The 21,915-nt window shown below is 43.2% G+C and overlaps 1 long non-coding RNA gene across 1 annotated transcript in view; it reads right to left on the minus strand.

Annotated features, from left to right (window-relative positions):
* Positions 1 to 4,452: 4,452 nt before the first annotated feature.
* The window catches only part of LOC119776091, a 54,100-nt gene continuing 36,637 nt past the window's right edge, over positions 4,453 to 21,915 (minus strand). The window contains exon 3 of the long non-coding RNA XR_005279732.1: positions 4,453 to 4,547. This is a non-coding gene — a long non-coding RNA (uncharacterized LOC119776091). The remainder of the gene's footprint in view (positions 4,548 to 21,915) is intronic.

Below are 21,915 nucleotides of genomic sequence, written 5' to 3' on the forward strand. Positions count from 1 at the left end.
TGGAGGGATGGAGGGATGGAGGGATGAATGGATGGACAGATGGTTGGAGGGATGGACGGACGGGTAGATGGATGGATGGATTGACGGACAGATGGACAGAGGGATGTAGGGAAGGACGGATGGATGGGTAGTTGGAGGGATGGAGGGATGGAGGGATGAATGGATGGACAGATGGTTGGAGGGATGGACGGACGGGTAGATGGAGGGATGGATGGACGGGTAGATGGATGGATGGATGGACGGACGGGTAGATGGAGGGATGGACGGGTGGACAGATGGTTGGAGGGATGGACGGACGGACGGGTAGATGGATGGATGGATTGACGGACAGATGGACAGAGGGATGTAGGGAAGGACGGATGGATGGGTAGTTGGAGGGATGGAGGGATGGAGGGATGAATGGATGGACAGATGGTTGGAGGGATGGACGGACGGGTAGATGGAGGGATGGATGGACGGACGGGTAGATGGAGGGATGGATGGACGGACGGGTAGATGGAGGGATGGACGGGTGGACAGATGGTTGGAGGGATGGACGGACGGACAGGTAGATGGATGGATGGACGGACGGACAGGTAGATGGATGGATGGATGGACGGACGGGTAGATGGAGGGATGGACGGGTGGACAGATGGTTGGAGGGATGGACGGACGGACGGGTAGATGGATGGATGGATTGACGGACAGATGGACAGAGGGATGTAGGGAAGGACGGATGGATGGGTAGTTGGAGGGATGGAGGGATGGACGGGTGGACAGATGGTTGGAGGGATGGACGGACGGACAGGTAGATGGATGGATGATCTCGTCCATTTTCTAGCCTCTCAGACTCCACTCAGCCTTCTGCTGTAAGCTGGCGCCACGTTGTGACATTTTTAGCTAACAGACGTATAAAAACAGTGAAGCTCTAAATCCATATTTCCTTCTCCAGCAGCAGGGAGGGAAACGAGTCTCTCTGCTTCAGCTGCTGATGCAGGAATGCAGCTCAGCTGAGGTGGGTCACTAAATGCTGAGAGCGGTTGGTTAGAGGAGCCTGGGGATTTCATTCAGAGACTGTAGCCATTCCTCACCTCCGCTGTCAGCTAGCAGAGGACAACAGAGATGGGTAAAGAGAAGGAAGACAGCAAGAAGAAGGAGTGGCAGTAAATGATTAAGTATAGCTGTGACTTAATTTCCCCAGCATAGCTCCATTTCTTTCCAGTCGCTAGCAGGAGATTCATCTCCCTGACAGCAAAGGAAGGAGGCCTGTGTTGTTGTTTGTGAGGTCGGAGGGAGCATATACGGAGAGGAAAACCAGACGCAGACATCCATTAATGAGAGCTTTTCACTGTACCAATCACATGTTGTCTCTTTCAATCTCCGTCCGTCACTTTTCCCCCTCCTTCAATCTTCTCCCTTCGTTTCTCCGGCAGTCATAACAAATGTGGAAGACGGCTCCTCTGGAGGGCCTCATCACTTACTCTCTATGAAGAAGAGGACAGGGAGAGGAAGATGGAGGGGCCCGCGGCGCCCAGAGCTAAATGTGCTTCTGGCAAACCTGAAAGATTATCTTTACGACTGCAGGCGTACTTCCTGGGTTCAGACCAACTTTTAAAGGCAGACGTCCAACATGTCCTTTACTGTCACAGGAAATCTTTTAGCCACCGATCTGATCCATTTACAATCTCTACAAAAAAACTGAATCAGATCAGAAAACTCTTCACTCGCAAGCAAGAGGTATGATCATGTTTCCCAAACTGAGCAGAAGGTTCGTCAGATACGCTCCTGATTGGCTGATCGATGGGCTGATGGGTCGCTCGCCGCTCCATGAGAACAGCGGTAATAAAAACAGCTGGAAGCTGCCGGCGATTAATGGATAATAATATCTGTATATGAAGGCAGAGGCTTCATCCAGTTAGTGGTAATATTGACTGGATATTAGTGCTTCTAATAACCTTAAACTTGCATTAAAAACAAGAATAAAATTCCTTTATTTATTGTTCATTTTTATTGGGAATTAATGGGTTATACTGCCAAAAAACTACTAGTTCTTATATTAATGATCAAATTTAACAAAGTTCAGCTTTTTGGAGGAGGAGAATATAATGTTGCTTTTTTTAGCGATGCTGGTGGTTTTTTTCTGTCAGGATGACAGTTTTCATGCTTGTGGACTATATAGATTAGCCACAGCGGGACAGGAGCTGGATAATCTGATCAGGAGATTTTATTAGGCTGCATAATTTAGGACCAGGAGAAAAAGAAAGCTTCCAGTTCAGCTGAAACTTATGGACAATAAACTATCTAGGTTTTAAATCAGATCCAACTTGAAACCAGTCGATCACATGTATGGGACTGGCTCTCAGAAAATGACGCTTTTGTTTGTTCTGCTGCTTCCGTCCTGCAGCTGAAAGCTTTCTAAATGTCAAAACGTTTCTAAAAGCTGCTGCCTCATCCTCTGCTGTTTCACTTACAATCAGTTTTATCATTATCTCCCTTTTTTTTCTTCTTTCTTTCATCTTTTCTCATTTTTTCTGTCTTTTCCTTACCTGTTCTACTTAGATTGCAGTGTCCATATAATCTGTAAAACTCCCTGCATGAATTATAATAAAACTTTTCTATGCATAAATCAAGCGGAACACTATGGCGATAGCCGTACTGCTCCACTGGTGAAAGCAAAATCTGTTGGGCTCTTTTTGGCATCAAGACAATAATTCTTATTGCCACATTGCCAGACAGGACACTGTTAGAAAAAAAAATAAAAGAATCGGTTTCTAAGGTCGTCTGATAGAAAGGCACAGACAGGACCAGAAGCAAAGGTGATGCAAAGCCGGAGAACTTTAAACCTGCATGAAAACAAAATAAAAATAATTTCTTCCTGTGAAAAAAGGAGATCATTAAGAGTTCATTATGATCTCATCTCGTTTCTCTAATTCAGGGTTTCCTTTAGCTGCCCAGGTAACCACCTCATGGTGGGATCTCTCTTGCTGGTCAGGGCTGTGGAGGTCACCCTTCAATGGAGGTGGTGAAGGTTGGAGGAGGCGTTTCAGACGCTCAGGTATGAGAAAGTAAAGCTCATTAAGGTGGGTGTGGGTCAGCCGCCGCTACAAGCCACTCCCATAAATCAGTCAGCACTTCTCTGCTCCCAGCAGGAAGTGTTTTAATTAAATTTAATTAAATTCATTTATATAGCGCCAATTCACAACACGTCATCTCAAGGCGATTTACAGTTAATGCGATTGAAACAGAGCCCAGAACACAGCCTGAACAGCTTAAAGCTGGGTCTAACATAATGGACCACTTTGTTTTGGTTCTAAAAAACGTTCTGGTGACGGATGTGGATGATTCAGATGCAGAAAAGATCCACAGGTTCATCTACTGAATTAACAACATTGGTCCAAATCTCTCTACCTGGGAGATCCAGACCACAGGTCTGCTTTCTGCTCTCCAGCTTCCGTCTGCAAGGCAGAGCATCACAGACATCTGCATAAAACACCAAGCTCTGCCTGATGTCGCTGAATTATCTGATGGCAGCAATATTTACTGGAGTAGACCAGCTGCAGGCTAGAAAGGTTCCTAAGAAAACCAGCAGCTGATGGAGGCGCCGCCTCTCTTCATCAGGACACCTCTACTGCTGCACATTACTCCTTGGGGTGGTGGGTGGTTTCTGTTGACGCTGCGCTGACCATGCTGCTAAAAAAGGGTGGGGTAACGGGAGGCACAGCAGTTTTAGAAAAGTCTGAGGGGAAGCTATGAGGGGGAGAACCCGAGCAGCTGTAAAATCTGCTGCACAGCAAACAGCCCAGGGTGAGAACAGAGTTAACCAGGAGGAAAGCCCTCAGCCTTCGGCCACGCGTCCGTCCCAGACCAGAAAACATCTGCAACTGACCGTGAAACCAAACGTCTGGAGATTAAACCCAGACTCAGAAAACAGTTGATAACAGAATAAGAGCTGATAAAAAATTTCTGTCACTCCAGTGGCTGGAAGTTGGAGGGGATTTGGCTGGTAGTTGCAGGGAAGTGGGCTGCCATTCAGCTGCCGTTGGACTGGAAAGGACCATTTAGTTTAATGTGTAATACTGCAGTCAAGCTGCAGAGACGCATGAAGAAGATCCTCATATAACCTCCACAGACTGATTTTTTTTAAATCGTCTCTTTCATTTAACAAATACGTTCCTTTTGAGGACAAAGAAAGAAAAATACAAATGGAAGCTGTGCAGTATTGATCTGCCTGTGGTTCTCCTTTTAGAGCTCACTGCTCCGAATGAGGCTCCATGCTGCCGCCTTGCTAAATCCAACCCAAGAAATGCCTCCAGCACATAGAAATTATTTCCACTGCAACTTTTCTAAGTCCTGACATAGGAAGAAAAAAAAAAAGCAACGAAGGAGCACAAACAAATAACACAACATGTTAAGAGCACAGGAGGAGCACACCTTAATAGGCTCAAAGGCAATTTAAGCTTTTAGAGGCCTTACCAGATTTACTAATGTAAATCCCAGCGTGAGAAAAGCGATGAGCGGTGACAAAAAGGCTCCTCCGCCTCCGATGACTTCAATGGAGAAAATCCAGCCTGAAGGACAGTCAGCAGAGAAACACAAGAATGAGATGATGGCTGAAAACAGACAAGACAAAGAAAAGCTGCAGCAGAAAAATAAGAACACAGCAAGAGAAGAAGGTGGAGGTTTCTGTTGAGCTGTGGAAAAAAGAGAGGAAAGTGCTGAATATCAAAGAGCGAAGGCCTCAGAGGATCAAACCCGACTGACAACCAGACGCAGACTGAGCCGCTCCTTCCTCTCATTATCACAGCCCACATCCGTCAGACGTCCCGGCTCTGTTTGTGATGCCGTCAGCGGGCTTCTCCTACCCATCATGGCTCTCTGTGACACGCAGCCATGGAGGCATCGCCGCTCTTTACAGCGTGTCACCAAACGCTCCAGATAAGGAGGATCAGACTTCTACAAGCAGAGACTTATTCCATGTCGCCGTAGAGATTTCATCCATAAACCCAAAGAAATAAAATGTGTTTCAGGTTCTTGTTCCAACGTCTGAGCAGGAAAAATCAACTAGAACAGCCGTGAAGGTCCAAACTCACGGGCGAGTCGGGTCAAAATGGCTGCTGCTCATCTATGTCAGAGTCCTGCACCGGGTCTGGTACCCGTACAAAACCTATATCTACGGTCTAAAGAAAAACCCAATATTACTTCACACATGTAAATGAACAAAATGCAGGTATAATAGAGTTAGAGCAGTAATGAAACTTATTTATATTTTCTTATTTATTAACTTATTAACTTAATAATATCCAGATATTAGTATTTTTTTAAGCAGTAAGGCAAACTTTCTAAATTTGGCCAATTAACAGCCATTAATCGGTGAGCTTAGCGCACGCTGGATGTGAGCGTGAAGCAACGATCTTTACTGCTTCTGTCATCATAAATAGCTGTGTGTACACTTTGTGATCATGGGTCAGGTCACACCTCGTTATTTACTGGTCGGTCTGGTCCTGGTCGGGTTTCAAATGGGGATAATTTCGGGTCACAGGTTGTTCTGAACTCTACGGGTTCGGGTGGATTCAGTTCTGAAAACTCAGACCCGTGCAGGACTCTGATCTACGTTTCTACTTTGATGGTTTTCGCCGTTCGTTTGAGTTTATGTGATATTCAATCAGCTGTTTTCACTGATTAGAAGACTAAATGTTGTGACGGTGTTGATTATGAACAAAACGCCACATAGAGAAGTATTTTAGTCCTTATTGTTGTAATAGGGCCACATTTCAACAACTCCAAATTCTGAGATCCGAGGTTAATGGATAGAAATGAATCTGACAGAATTATAGGATTTGTTTTTAATTTATCCATTTCAATAAGTTTCTAATCAAAGGTGAGCTCAGTTCCACTGATCAGCTAACAGCTGGATTAGAGTTTTTTAGCGATGTTATGAGATGATTCAAGATGTGTGTCGAATAGTAGAGGGAGCGTTTCACTATGGCACTAAATCAGTCTCAATTTTCACAAATACACATCAGGAGAGTCTCAACAATCTACACACAAATGCAGTGAAGTTTACAGACCACTACTCTGAGATTTAAAGTATGGTTGTTTATGGAACAGAAATACTTTGGCCAATCTTGTCCTGTGCATGTATGAACCGCATGTATTTGGGAAAATAGAACCAATTTAGCTCCATAAAGGTAAAAAATAAAATAAAAATCTTTGTAAAATTTAACCTTTTAGAAACAACTGAAAAAGGGGAAAACTTTTTATGTAAAAAAAAGTTTGTTTTTAATTCAGGGGTTCCATTCAGTGAATTTATTTCCGTTATTGAAATCTGCACAATTTAATGGCGGAGGGAAACACTCCTAGCGATGGCCAATCTGACCTCTGGGAACGTTAGGAGACTAAACCTGTAAAATGTCTTCTTATTGTGTCATGTTGCCCAGGATGAAGAACACCGCTGGAAATCAAGCTGGTTTGGTTTGTTCTGAAATACTAAACGCCGTTGTTAGCTGAGGACTGGTACAGAGCAGGAGTTTAAGTTCAGACATATTTATCATTCTTCCCTCTTTCCATAACAGAGCAAATCTCTGCAGATTTCCTAATGTTCACGGCTGATCCAGATCACAGCGGTGCTTCATTTCCAGTTTTTCAGACGGTTTTCTACCATTTGTGTTGATTGAAAACTTAGCTGCAGCTTTCCTGCTGTGTTATTCAGTAATATTGGAACAGATGCACCATAATAAAAACTGGGCTGGTTATTACAGTAATGACTGTGGTGTCAGATGTCATTCTGAGTCTGCAGGCCGGGCTCATTATGGCCGACTCCCGGCGAGGAAGAGACACTCTGGTGTGACTTTGAGGGGACGGAGGGGCAGATGGAAGGAGTGAAAGAAGCAGCAAAAAGCTAAACCTAAAAGGAGATCCTCGTCCTGATTCTGTCCTCTATGGCGCCGCCTCAGCTCCGGGTCCAGATGGCCGCCCTCTCCTCTGCAGAGGGAGGCTAGGCCACGCCGCAGCGGTCAGAAACCACGAGACATTCTGCCCTGGAGCCCGATCCGATCCGCATCCTGTGATAAACAAACGGCTCACACTCCGATGCTCCTAATCTTCATTAACCATGGAGGGGGGGGGGGGGGTTCTGTAATGATCCTGAACCGCAGGAGGAGTTTTTACTGCTGCTGATAGCTGGTAGCCTGGTACCGTTGTACCGTTGTGTAACAGCTCTATGATGCCAGATTGGCTCATCATGTGAAACAACAGCAGCCATTAAAGCTGCTTTGTAGCGACTGAGGCAATGAGGCTGGGGCGGGGCAGGGGGGTCACACCGAACCGGGCCCCGCCCATTTCAGGGCCTTAAAGTTTAAGATGGCAGTAAACTGAACGGTGAGTTTTAAGCCAATTAAATGCTGCAGCTCCAACCTCTCAGAGATGTTAACTCCATCTCCTCCAAACGCCGTTACTCATTAACAGCAGCAGCCGCTGCATAAAGCTCTTCCGCCATCGTAGGATTTTAATGTTTTCAGGTAGCAAAAAAACATTATTGCTTTTTTTTTATATATATTTTTTACAGGTCTTTTGAATTAAACTGAAGTTAAAACATCTCTAGATAAACACTTTCAGCAAAAAGATGGTGAAGATATCAGCTTCTAACAGTACAGTAGAAACTCTGACCTCCTTTAATCATTAGCCTCACATATTAGAAAGAGAGGCAGCACTGGAAATATTTAAATCTTACTAAGTCATTGTTTCTTAAAATAAGTGCATTTGTTCTTGGTTTGAGGAGGTAAAAGAGACATTTTGCCAATTGAACAAGACTTTTTACATTTAAAATAAGAAAACACAATTGCATTGTCTTATTTCAAGTGCATGTTATCTAATTATCTTATTTTAATTCTATTGGCAAACTACCAGGGTAAATACACGTAATTTAAGAAAGTTTTACTTATTTCTAGATTGTTTTCCCAGTGAGGGTACACCCAACAGGTCGGCGGTCCATCGCAGGGCCAGTTTCCTTAAATTAAATGATTTTACTTAAAAGTTCTGATGTAAAGAAATAAAATATTGGATCCATCAGAAACTGTTTGCAGACAGGGAGACATGAGGAGAGATTTCTGCCAGAAACTCCATCGAACTGAAATAGCAAATTCTGTTCGACCTTTGATGCTCGACTTTCATCAGGAACATCATAGAACTCAAACGAGGAGTTTTCTGCGATCGCACTGCAGGAGATTTCGGTTTTATTAAGATATTTAAAAAAAAAAGGAATAAAAGCAGGTTTGTTTCAGAGAATTTAGAGGTTGATGAAAACAGTTCCTCCATGTTAAGCGTTTCATCTCCTTCTTTGTTCTCCTAATGAACAGCAGCCATCAGCAAACGACCTGCTGACAAAATCAGCTAATTCCAAACGACTTTGCGGCCGCAGGAATCACAGGCCTGATATGCAGAGACTCGTCCTGTTGGGAAGTAAAATATTACATTAACTGATAAAAACAGGAACCAACCTGTTTCCTGAAACTGGGGCATGAAACTAGTAGACTAATATTTTAGTGTTTTCTCAACATCGGGGGGGGGGCAACAACTGCAGGTTTCTGGCCGATCACCGTTATTTCAAAAGTCTGACATGTCGACGTCGATTTTCATCAATCCTGCCTTCTCTACAGCGGACAGTCAGTCGTTATAAGATCACAAAACAACCTTCAACATTTCAATCTTACCTTCCCTTTGAAAAAAATAAAACTTCCCAAATATTATCTATCAAACGGTTAGAGCAGGAGATTTTTCTGTGTATCAGCTGAACACAGATCTGCTCTGGTGCCATAAACCATGATCATAATTTAGCTTCATATTAAACATTGTTTAACCTCTTAATATCCACCTCACTTTGGGAAAGTCTCGCCTATTTTGCAAAATCTCGTCTGCCGCTTCCTTTTTACTGCTTGTACCAGTTAGTTCTGACGCGCGGCTGAAGCAGCTTTGCTGCTCTGGCTGCGCGGTCCAAAAGTGTGTCTGACGCGCGTTGGGCGGAGCTTCACTATCCTTTCTCTGCCTTGCAGCTATATTTGCTGTGATCAGTGGGAATAAAGTAGTTTTAATATGTTTAATCAGTGCAGTCAGTTCATTCAAATTATCATCCTGCCTCCCGTCGGAGCCGCTCAGACCCCCACATACCAGCGGTGCGCCGACAGTAGGAATCCCTTCATCAGCAGCCTCTGGCCGGGTCGCCTCCTCGCGGTTCACCGCGGCGGCTGGTAGGTGTTTTTCATCTAAATAATCCAAACTGCAGGCAGCAGGATAATAAAAGCCAACATATTCTGCCGGCAGATTTCTGCATTTTAAGTGAATTTAGGCGTTAATAAACTGTTTCAGAGGAGTGATCACAGCGCTCTGATCATCAGCAATGTGTCTGTCTCTCTGCCAGCTCCCAGATCAGCTTCTCTGATTGGTTGATGCGGGGCGTCGAGCAGCAAAAGTTCAAATTTTTCCATCTCGAGCAGCAGCGCGTTTGCGGCGCGGCGCGGCGCGTCACGCGCGTCAGATGCTTAAATGCTCCCGACGCGCTGCGCCTGCTGCTCAGAGCGCGCTCCGGGACCTTTTGCTGCGCCTTGATGGGCGTCAACCACTGACTTTGCATGTAAACTCGCTGCTTCTGCTGCGCCCGGTGTGAACGCAGCATAAGCCTAAATTACATGTATGATACATTATTTGAAACACCTTCTAGTTTCTGAATATATACATGAAAATTGGGTGAGTAAAACACCCAAGCTGCATCAAGCCAAAGTTTTTTTTTTTATTCTCTGTATTTTTTTGAACAGCAGTAATAAAGACATTTTTGCTTGTTGTAGCTGCTTTGTCATGGGATATATTTTGACATGCTGCCATATCTGTTAATTGTGCTTTGGTGCTCGTTATGTCCATAAAATGATCTAGTTGGTTAAATTGTGGAGAATCTAAGCTTTCCAACGATGTCTAAAGTGTCTATAATTTTCATGCATTCTGAGTTATTACTTGTAAAAACTTTAAAACGGGTCACCGGCGACCCGCTGGGTTTTGAGAGGTAAAGAGGATTAAGGTTTGCAACCCTGAGTTCAGCCTCCGCTGGGCTGAAGGGGAAGTCAGGGTCAAAGGTCAGGAGGTGATGTAGCTCAGGCAGCGTTCCTATTGGCCGCAGCGCATTGCGGCTTGACGGAGCCCCGTTCTGGTTGTTCTATAGATTTATTTCTGTTAACTGGAAAATGTTCCTTTCCACTGTCACCACATGATTTCCCAAAATGAGGGGTTGTTGTAAACTTTGGTACTTGAAGTAAAGGAACCAACTAAATGAAAAAAATCACCTATAAAATAAAACACATCCTTTTAAAATGTAACATTTAAGGCTAATCTTAACATGTAAGGAAGGTGAAGGTTGGTTTGAATAAAAAATGATGCAGAGAAAAATATTTGTCCAGATAAAGGAGCTTTGAAGGGTAATCAATCACCTTTCATCTCTCCAGGAAGTCTCTGCTTTATCCAACCATTCAGTTCATTAGAAGCTCCTGTAACTTCTGCAAAAGGTGGTTTTGTTTGCATTTTATCATATTATAAACAGTGAGCAATTCAGCAGATAAGAAGGCTGATAAAAAAGAAGTGAAAGAAAATCACTGCAGACTGATCTTGCAAGTAAAGACAGGGGGGGGGGGGGGGGTGAGCTGAACTCCCAGCAGAAAGAGAGAGGAAGAGAGGACTACATGACCCGAATAGCTGCCATTCTGGGGTTTATCACCATGGAAGGTACATGACGATCTGTGTGATCGTTATTGTTCTGACCCATTTCCTCCCAACAGAAACAGGAAGTCCAGCCGTTAATGTTTCTCACCATAAATGCAGAGAACATCATAAAAAAGAAGGAACACAGCAGAAGTACTGAGGCCCCGTCCACACGAAGTCAAAACGAACACGAAACGCTAATATTTTCCAGAACGTTTGTCGTAAAGACGGAGACGTAAATAAATGTGATCGTCCACACGAATACATGAAAACGCTGCAAAATGTATGCCAGGCCTGTAAGTGGCGCTGTGGTGCCAAAGCAAAAATAGGCGACGAAATGTTGGGCATGCGCACTAATATTTATACATGGTTGCCCTGCGGGTCCATTTTGGTGGTTCAGTCAAGTTCAGGTGCTGAACTATGTGGTGGATATTGCTCTGTTCTTCCTGGAGATATTCCAGAAGAAGAAGATTCTGTTGTAAGCCCGACAGCAGGGTGAGTAGCATGAGCAGCAACCATTCAACACAGTACGGCGCCATTGTTGTTGTGATACTGTGTCGCGCATGCGTGTTTAGAGGCGACGCTATGACGCATGCGTGTAAGAAAAAAAATGCAGTTAGAGCGTAAAGATGGAAACGCAAAAACAGCGTTTCAAAATCTTCCCACTCTGAAGGCTGAATAAAAAAAAGATTGTTTACAGACCCCCGAAACGCCGGCTTCGTGTGGATGAGAGGCTGGTTTGGTGAAAAATTTGTTGGTGTAGGCCAGGGTTTGACTTGGTGTGGACGGGGCCTAAGTAAAGTTCTAAACCGAAGCTAAGTTTAATCCAACATCTGGACACAGAGACAGGAATGACCCCCTTTAGGGCCATCAAAACGTCCCGCAGAGAGGGAGAAACACCAGGAAAATGGAGAAAGTTTAGTGGAAGATGGACGGAGCGAGAGACGAGGAAACAGCAGCTTCAAGAGACGCTGAACAACGACCCGAAACACGCAGTCAAAGATGGTTGATGGGTTTAGATCAAAGCAAATGCATCTGTGAGAGCGGCCTAGTCAAAGTCCAGCCCTGAATCCCACTGAGGTTCACAGGCCTGTCTGGCCTGCCTGAGCTTTAACACAGCAAACATTTTAGCCTCTTTATGAGCAAAGCAGTATAGATTGGGTCATACAGGTTTTTTATTTTTTTCTCTCCAATGCCAATTATTTTCACATCAGTTATGTGCTGCCCATTTCTGAAACCAAAATCAGTTGTTCTTCCACCATTTATATGATAAAATGACAACAATAGTTACAAATACATGATTTTAAACAACAAGAAACATTTATTAACAAGTCAAACATTAACTAAACGTCCTGTGCCTTCCATAACCTCAGGACGTGGCTGCTGAATGCACTAATGACCTGGGAATAGAGAAACACATTGACATGGTAAAATCTGCTGATGTAAAGGTCTATTTCTACTAGGGCTGAAACAATATATCAAATTAATTGATTATTGAAATAATCGTCTACTACTTTAGTAATCAATTAATCGTTAACTGGAGTATAGAGACTCTAAAATATACCTTTAGTTGACAGAGCGACCAACTTAGAGCTGTAATTACATCAAGATCGTAAAAAAAATATGTAAACATTTTGAATTTAAGATAAAAATAATATTTCCATCTGTCAATCTGCTCCATCCAGAACTCCCCAAGTGGAAAAGCTTTAGGTTCACCTGGTTTAAATTCATAAAAAGTCTTCTTTAATGAACCTTTGGCTATCCGATTATTAATCAATTCATCGATAAATATTTGTCAGATTAATCTATTTGGAAATTATCATCAGATGCAGCCCTAATTTCTTCAGAGCAGAGATGGAGCCCTAAAGACCTGCAGCTCTACAAATAATCAAACCAGGCTGCTAAATACTCATTTCAGATCTGTACAGTTTTCCTTCCACTAAATTATCCAGCAGTCAGTGATCTCTCAAACAATGCAGAGGTTTGTGATTAAACAGTTCAACCTGATAAACCAGAATAAATGTGAGATTAAATGTGTAATTTAGTCTGGCCCCGATGAATGAGACATTGGAAGATTGTTAATGAGAGCAACCCGTTGCCTTTCAAACCGCTCTCTGTGCCTATTAGCCAACGCTCTGACCAATGAGGGCAACTGACTGTGGCGTAGCTCAACAGAAAGCTGGTGGGGGAGCGTAAACAAACAGCCTGTCGGTAAAATGGCGAATACGTCCTTCCTAAAAATGAACGAGCGTAGAGCCTCTTCCTGCTCACGTTTCAACGAAAACCCCCAAAGTCTAATCCTTCCAACACTGATTCCAAAGGTGAGTCAAACGAGAACTGTTCAATAGTTGTTGCCATCTTCCTTGTTGTGCTTTCCCCAGCGCCGTGCAGCTTTATCGTCACGTCCTCAAAACCGCTTTTCAGACAGAAATTCAAAACGCATCTCTGCGCTGTGATTGGCCCATCACTTCTAGGGCCAGGAGCATTGATCAAGGCTAGACCAGTCGCAGGCAAAAAGGATTTTGGCCGCTGGCGGGTGGAGCTAGTTTACTAGGCTAGGAAAACAGTCAAATTTGAAAAAATTTATTTCAAAAACAAATATGGAAAAAAAAAGTTATTTTCAATACTTAATTAACCCTTTATTGCAAAATGTATCATATTTGATACATACGGTTTCTGAAATGTTTTGCGTCTGACACCTTTTGAATAATTTAATAGTAAAAACTTTGCTCAAAATCCTATTGTACACAATCAGATATACCTGATAACAGCCAGTAGAAGACTACACAAAAGTTAATCTTGACTTATCGCATAGTAAGAAATTATTAATATCAAAAATGTATTTCTGTTTTTTCTTTTTACATATTTTGTTAAAAGGCCAAATAAGGACTTCAAACCACTACCATAGTTTGAATTTTTTTTTTTCCATATTTCCATGTGCAAAACATGCTTGCTGCTTGCAACTATGATGGAACAAACTTCCCTCCATATCAAGAAGGAGGATCTGCAGCAGGAGCTTAGAGTTGGTCTGGATTTGGACGTTTAGCAGGGGGGGGTTCAGGAGGAAACGTAGCTCCAGCAGCAGCTCTGGTGGTGGTGGGATTTCCAGTCACAGACTGGGAGCCTTCAGCAGCTCTGTTGTTAATTTTCTGCACTGCTTGCTGGCAATATCTTCAGCTGATCATTAAACTCAATGATACAAAGAAAGCTGGAAGCGTTCCCCTGCTGGAGTTTGATCTGCCAGCAGCTGAGGGAAGAAAGAGTTATCTATAACCCACATTAGAAGAACAACTGAATATGCTGATGAAGGTTCTCAGTCATCCAGGTCATAGTCATTCCGTAAAAATTCGTAAAAAAAATGAATGATTAGAAACAGTATGGAGGTAAATCTGTGTCGCTGAAATTTAAATGTTGTGTGTTTGTATTTACTGTTTCAGTGGTAAAATATATTCAGAACACATTTTTGACCTAAAGAGAAGTTCATTGTCATTATTTCTACACAGTTAAAATGTTATTTATTATTTTCTCTTCAAGCTAAACATTAGCCATAGATTGTGGCGTCCAACACCCAGCCAATCCCGTCACGTTTTCTTAGTCACGTGACGTGACACTTGTGGCGCTCATACGGAAGGAAAACCAGCATCACGGAGCCGGTCATGCAAGCTAACGCTAACTGAACAGTGAGTTTATTACTTTCATTTTTCTGTAGTTGAGTTAGCGTTAGCTTGCATGACCGGCTCCATCATGTTGATTTTTCTCTGCTCTCCTACTCCTGTTGCATTTTGGTGTCAAACTTTGCTCACAATGATTTTTTTTTTAAATCTCTGAATTCTCAAAGCAGCTGAACCAGCTGAAAATGGCTGTGGAGTAAAGAAAAAAATCAGGGAGGAACTGAGATAAGACGGATTTTCGGATGAGTTTGGGGACTTTGGGAGAGATTGTGGTTTTCGTTGGAGGCAGGACAGGACAGGAAAGGGAGGAGGGTTAAAAGTTTCAACTCCCTGTTCTCCTCTGCTTATGCTGCTGGAAGAAAAGAGAGAAGCATTAGATATGCGGTTCTTGTTTTCTCCCAGGTTAAATAGGAGGTGTTTTTTACTTTATTCTGATTAATTGAAGCAGACTTTTTAACAAATCCTCATAGCGATCACGTTTCCTCTAGTGAAAAGGCTCCTCTGAGGATGGAGACATTTAGAGGGAAAATTCTGAATGTGTTGCTTCTTATCTCGGTGATGAAGATCAGGGAGCTCTTAAAATGACTCCGTAAACAAGTATTCATACGAGGTGCGCAGAATACATGCATGATTAACCCGTCGGTTCGCTCAGTGTGTGCCAGCCAGCGCCGACGCTGCAGCAGCTGGGAGCGAGCTCTGAAGATTAATGAGGTCATCACTGATTCTCTACATGCTTCATTTCTCCCTCTTTAACTCAGATATCAGCTATATGTCCGCTCTCCTACCTATAACCGCCAAGCAACAACACTGATTCAAACCCAAACACGCCTTGGATTTCATTAATGAACTGATCTGAGGGCTTCTTTTTCATAAAAAAAACAAGAATGAATGGCAGAAAACTGACAGAATCGAGTTTTGAGATAAAAAAATAAAATAAAATAACAGCTGACATTCTTAGAAATGCAGAGATGGTGCATCACCTGGGTCAGTTCTGCAGGAACCATTAACTTGTGCCGTCCACATTGTCATTTAGCGTTAGCAGAGCCTGCGTTCACCAGAGCTAAAGAGAGCCGCCCCTGCTCTGCAGGTCCTTCATGAACCTATAAAAGTGTCTAGAAATTTAAAGTTAAAGTCTGAAGGAGGTACATGAAAGATGGCCACCACTTTGTTGTTTCCTCTGACTTTGTTGTAAACATAACAGGTGGGTAAGGGGAAGGGATGGAACGGTTTATGAAAACCGTCAGAATCGTTCGGTTCGACTGTCTCAGTTCGGTTCACGTGTGTTTCGTTCGGTTCATGCGCTGCTCCTTTTTCTCATAGGTGAAGGGTTTACACTCCAGAGCAGAAGGTGGCGGTACTGCGACCAAAGCCAGCCACCAGTAGTAAAGAAGAAGAAGAAGAAGCGAAGCAGCGTAGCCGGGTGTAGCAGAAAAAAATCAGTTGTTGTGGAGAATTGTGTGGGTATGGCGAGTGGGAAAGAACAGGAGTTGGAAGACGCGCCAGCAGCACTTTATGGGTCTGCTGTATGGGACCACTTTGCATTTAGAGTGACCTACGATGACGGCGGAAAGAAAGCTGTGGATAAAAGTGCAACAGTGTGCAAGCATTGTGCAACACGTTTTGTTTATGCTAACAGCAACATGTCATGCTAACCCCGAAATCCCTCATACTCCATCAGCGCTCCGCCCCGCTGCGCTCCAGACCGGCTGCTCAAAGCAAAGCCTGCAGCCCCCGCTGTGGCTCCCGTCCGCTCCGCTCTGAGTTCCTTGGAGATGGTAGAGAGCATGCGCCAGATGATTAAATTCAAAGCAGAAAAACATGCGGAAATGATCCAGGGTTTCCGCGGATCATTAAAAATAATTACAATTCATATTTTTTTTTTTTTTTTTTTTTATTAATTTCATTAATTTTTATGGGATTTCAGTGTAACTATCAACATAAACCGAACCGAAAACCGTGACCACGAAACCGTGAACCGAACCGAACCCTGGATTTTATGAACCGTTCCACCCCTACTCTACAACCGTCATTGCTTTGAACAAGCTTGAGTGTTTCTGTCTTTATCATTGCTGTAAATGATGTGTTGGAGTTTTTGATGCTGACAGCTTTTGCACATCTGGTAAAATCATCCTACTCAGGAACTCATCTCTTTATTTCTTGGTTTCTTTCTGATAAAAACTTTCTATACTGCACAGTCTCCTTTCCATTTTGATGTCATATTTTTACCTTTCTGTTGGTCTGCATGCTTTCATTTGCCTTTCACTTTGCTGCTGATATAAGGTAATTTATTTTCTATTCTATTTCCTAAGGATCCATGGAAAAACGATCGTGCACTAAATGTGTGTTTTTTTCTTTAGCAACATGAAGGCTCGGCTAAGCTCCTTCCTCCTCAGGGAACCCAGAACCTTACGCTCTCTACATCCAAGAAAACGAATGTATGGAAAACTCCAGAGCTTTTCTCAAAGAGCCCAGCAATGATTAAAGGCAGGGCGGCGGGAAGCTGAGGTCTTACATCACACAGGAGTGGTGTACTAACACAAGAGGAGTTGGAGGTGAAATCTGACACACAGGCTCAATGTTTGCACACACACACACACGCACATCCACAACCTGTGACATTTAAACAAAGATTAACCTCGTCGATCACCCCTTTGACTTCCCGCTCAGGTGCAAACAGGTAGATCCACAGGACAGGAAGTCAGACACAAACAGATTAGGGCAAACACCAACTATGCAAACATGCACAGCCAGGAAGAGTCGTTAAAGTTTGATTCAGTTCTAATGACCAAACAGATACAGAGGGATGCTTAGATAAGAATATCTGTGTAGACATGTGATCAACAGATATTTGCTATGGTTGAAAATCAATAGAATAGAATCAGAAAACCTCCTTTGTCTAGAAGTGCTTTACGAGTATGAGCTACAGGCAAACATTAAGGGAGTTTGTTCCATCTGAAATCAAGAAACGTTTTTGAAGTAACTTTGCTGTATTTTAAAGTTTACCTTTAATCAATTATTTTCAATTCAATTGAGTTTATTTTTTATAACGCCAATTCACAACACGTCATTTTGATTTCAAATTGATTTATTTTCAGTCAGATTGATTCAATGTTTTCTATCTAAGGAAAACCAGCTGATTGCATCGACTCATTGACTCTTCAGCAATCCCTCACACTAAGCATGCTTGTAGCGACAGTGGAGAGGAAAAACTCCCTTTGAACAGGAAGAAACCTCCAGCAGAACCAGGCTCAGTGAGAGCGGCCATCTGCTGAGGCCCACTGGGGTTCAAGGAGACAGAAGCAGACATAGAAAAAGAAGCATAGATACAAAAAGCAACTGTAAAAGGCGGCCCCGTCCAGGAAACACACAGCCAGGCAGACGAGCTCCGAGCCAGCTCCCATGCCAGAGGACGAAGAGAGCACATCCAGTTAGTCACAGTCAGAGAAACAGGACTACACTGGAAAACAGGCCAAGCTCCAACATCTAGAAACAAAGGTGTTGATGGCAGCAGCACAGCTGATATTTCTCTCCAGGATGGAGTCACAGCCAAACAGGAACAGACCAGATGAAGCTACTATGAGAAAAAGCAGAGAGAGCAGAACGTTAGAGATTGAACTAACAGATTCTGCAGAGTGCGAGAATAGAGCTATGATTAAGGTTTTAGAAGAACAAACATCAACTGATGTGAATATTGAGTCAGATTTTTGTGCATCAGTCAAAATAAAACAAGTACAGTCTTGAGTTTGGAAGCGAGCTGTTTTTATGGAAACATTAGCTGGTGAGTTCCAGTATCTGAGACCCTCTCTCTTCAGTGAGTTTGTCTCAGAGCTGGCAGCTCAAACCCAGTTTATCATGTCTGACCTGGTCTAAGCTGCGGCTCCAGATGCGACTGGGGCCTAAAATGAAAATGGACAGATGCCATTCTGAGCCCCGAGGCTGCGAGCCGACCTGTCAGAGGAAATAAGTCAAACTGAGGCAGGATCATCATCTCAGTTCCTCTGTCAAACCAACTTCTCACAGGATTTCAGCCTATATTCTAAACTCAACATTTGCAGTTCCTACCACAGCTACTGGTAATATAATAATAATAATAATAATAATATCTCACATTGGAGAAATTTCCCTCTGCATTTATCCCATCCACCTGGCGAGCAGTGGGCTGCCATCATGGGGCGCCCTGGGAGCAGTGTGGGGTTAAGGACCTTTGCTCAGACTCAAACTCGTAAACAGGCCCATTTAGCTGTGCTGCATGGAGGAGCAGTAGAACTTATCTGCTCTGCTCTAAAGGTGAGGATGTGGTGATGAAACATGGAGGACATTATGCTAAATGTCTTCCAAATGATGCTAGAAATGAACACAGTAGACGGGGAAGGATTTTATGAGTTAACACCCTTCATGGAACTAAGAAAAAAAACAGAACCACCTGTTTAAAGGCGCTGCTAAAAGCACAAAGCGTCTGTTTGCCGCCGCCATGTTGCCTCTGGCCGAAATTAAGAAGAATAGAAGTTTGCCGCGGGCCGCTTCTTCCGGATCAAACCAAGAGCCTTGGCAGACAGGGGTGCCGTACTAGCTGTGATCGGCTCAGTTGTTTCACCCAGTCTGATAAGAGGAAAAACTCTAATAGCTGTCTGTTAGTAGCTAACTGACGTTTGTAATTCTGTTTAACAAAAAATTCCTCATTCAACCGGGAACAGCGCTGAGCGCAGCCGTTGTGTCATGTGACCAAGAGAGCTAATTTCATTGGCTAAAAGCTGCTCGACTCTATCGAGTGTAGATTGCTTTTGCTTGAGTTCACCAAAAGGTCAACACTTTTGCGGCTGAAGTTTTTTCAGATGATTTTTTTTTTGCAGCTGAATTTTTTTCTGGTGAGTTTTTACCAGATAAAAATTGAGTGTAAGGAATTCAATAAAAAAAAAAAATCAGTGTTTAAGATTCAGTGTTAAAAAAAAAACAGATTTCAATTAGCTTTTTTTTCCTTCCATACCTGTGCTACATATCAGGTAAATGACATTTTCTTTTACTTGAATCCCAAACGCAAATGATAGCATAGCAAGGCTACATTAAAGTCAAATCTTCATAAAGAAGAAATTAATGAGAAGGTTTACATGAGCTTTCTTTCTTCTTTTGGTTGAGTTTCAACTCTCTTCTTTTCCTCCGTTTTGACTAGAGGTGTAGGAAGAAAAAAAAATCATTCTGGCATATATTGTGATTTTTGGCTGCCTGATTCAATCTTCTTGATCTTTTAGTTCCTAGTATTGATTTTTTTTAAAGCAAAACTTTTTACCTAAAATGGAGGGAAAATGGGCTACCTTCGCACCGCCACTCTGGCAGGTAGTCCTTTTGCTGTGCGGCGCGGCGCTATATCTGTAGTGGAGGCACTCACAGTGGAAGATGTGGACTGACTCAAACCCAAAGCAACATGGATACAAAAAATAACTGAACGAACAATATCATCTGCTAAACATATACAGAGCTTGCTTTTATACATTGAATTCTGTTAGCAGGAAAAAGATTGCAATATATGATTACATTGCAATATGGTGATAATATCGTATCGTATCGCATCACCCATGCTAATACTCACCCCTAGTTTTAACCCATCTTTCAATTCAATTCAATTCAGTTTATTTATATAGCGCCAAATTCACAACACATGTCATCTCAAGGCACTTTACAGTTCACCAGATCATACAGTCAAATTGATACAAAGTTTTCTATCTAAGGAAAACCAGCTGATTGCATCGACTCGTTGACTCTTCAGCAATCCCTCACACTAAGCATGCTTGTAGCGACAGTGGAGAGGAAAAACTCCCTTTTAACAGGAAGAAACCTCCAGCAGAACCAGGCTCAGTGTGAGCGGCCATCTGCTGAGGCCCACTGGGGTTCAAGGAGACAGAAGGAGAGACACAAAAACCAGCTCCACAGGCGGCCCCGTCCAGGAAACACACAGCCAGGCAGACGAGCTCCGAGCCAGCTCCCATGTCAGAGGATGAAGAGAGCACATCCAGTTAGTCACAGTTAGAGAAACAGGACCACACTGGAAAACAGGCCGATCTCCAACATCTATAAACATCTTGGCTGCTTTGCTGTATGAAGTAACAGCCAGCCTAGGCACTGTGACTTTCCCCTACGTTGGCCGCCACGCTGCTCTGTGACACGCCGTAATCGCGCTTGGAGAAAACACCCGTGGTTGGAAAACGCTCTTAGTGGCTGATTGGAAACCGAAAGCTCTACAAAATGAACCCCCATTTTACCTGCATATGGTAAAATAATAAAATGACCTCTTCTGAGAATCATTTTAATCAGAGATTAAAATAACATCTGGTAAAGGGACTTTAAGAGGGCCCAATGCTTTCCAAAGCTGTTCCTTCATGAAAATACGACACAAAGTGGTATTTACCTTGATTCATGGATCTCTCAGCAATCATCTTGGGTTCTGCCATCTGAGCAGTGCCCCCTCCCTGTTTGCTAAAACCGAGTGGGCGACTGTTTTTCTTCTGGGTTGGAAGAACTGATTAATACAGTAATAAAGAGATTATTTCATCCTATATTTGCCTATAAGTGCTTTAAAGAGCAGGGTATAAAACCTTTAATGTTGTATTTCATTCCTTTTTTTATTTCCAGTCATCTTTCTATTTAAGATTACAGCAAAAGAAATGTGTTCACTGCTAAGATTTGTTCATTCCTAGATTACCAGCTGGTTTACAATCCTTCAAAGGATGCAGCCTCTGAACTTGGAAATGTTATCTACCATAAAGCCTCGCTGGATATTTGATCTACTGTTTATATGTCTAGGTTTGTTTTTTCGATGATAATTTGCTGAATCTTTCTTTAAAATCTTGTAGGAATTAATGCTATTTTTAAAATAAAAATGAAAAGGTACTAATAACTTGTCCAATGGGTCAAACTAAAGACCATCAACATGGGCATTGAAGCTTTAACCCTTTTAACTCTGAGGGTCTTAGGAGCAAATTCCACCTGAAATTACGTATGTGAATGAAAGCAAGTCCAGCTCCCGAACTATAAATTGGAAATGCAATTGTTTGTGTTTGTGTAACAGAAAAGCAGACAGGTGGAAGCACTGTTTTAAATGTCACCATGTCTGATTTATATTTGATTAAACAAAGAAAAAAATGAAAAATATTTATCCATCCATCCATCTTCCTCCGCTTATCCTGGCTCAGGTCGCGGGGGCAGCAGCTTAAGAAGGGAGGCCCAGACTTCCCTCTCCCCAGCCACTTCTTCTAGCCCCTCAGGAGGAACCCCAAGGCGTTCCCAGGCCAGCCGAGAAACATAGTCTCTCCAGCGTGTCCTGGGTCTTCCCCGGGGCCTCCCCCCGGTGGGACGTGCCCGGAACACCTCACCAGGGAGGCGTCCAGGAGGCATCCTAAACAGATGCCTGAGCCACCTCAACTGGCTCCTCTCGACGTGGAGGAGCAGCGGCTCTACTCCGAGTCCCTCCCGGATGACCAAGCTCCTCCCCCTATCTCTAAGGGAGAGCCCAGCCACCCTACGGAGGAAACCCATT

The sequence above is a fragment of the Cyprinodon tularosa genome, unplaced genomic scaffold (assembly GCF_016077235.1).
Source record: "Cyprinodon tularosa strain WSP-4 unplaced genomic scaffold, ASM1607723v1 ctg908, whole genome shotgun sequence".
Lineage (NCBI taxonomy): Eukaryota > Metazoa > Chordata > Actinopteri > Cyprinodontiformes > Cyprinodontidae > Cyprinodon > Cyprinodon tularosa.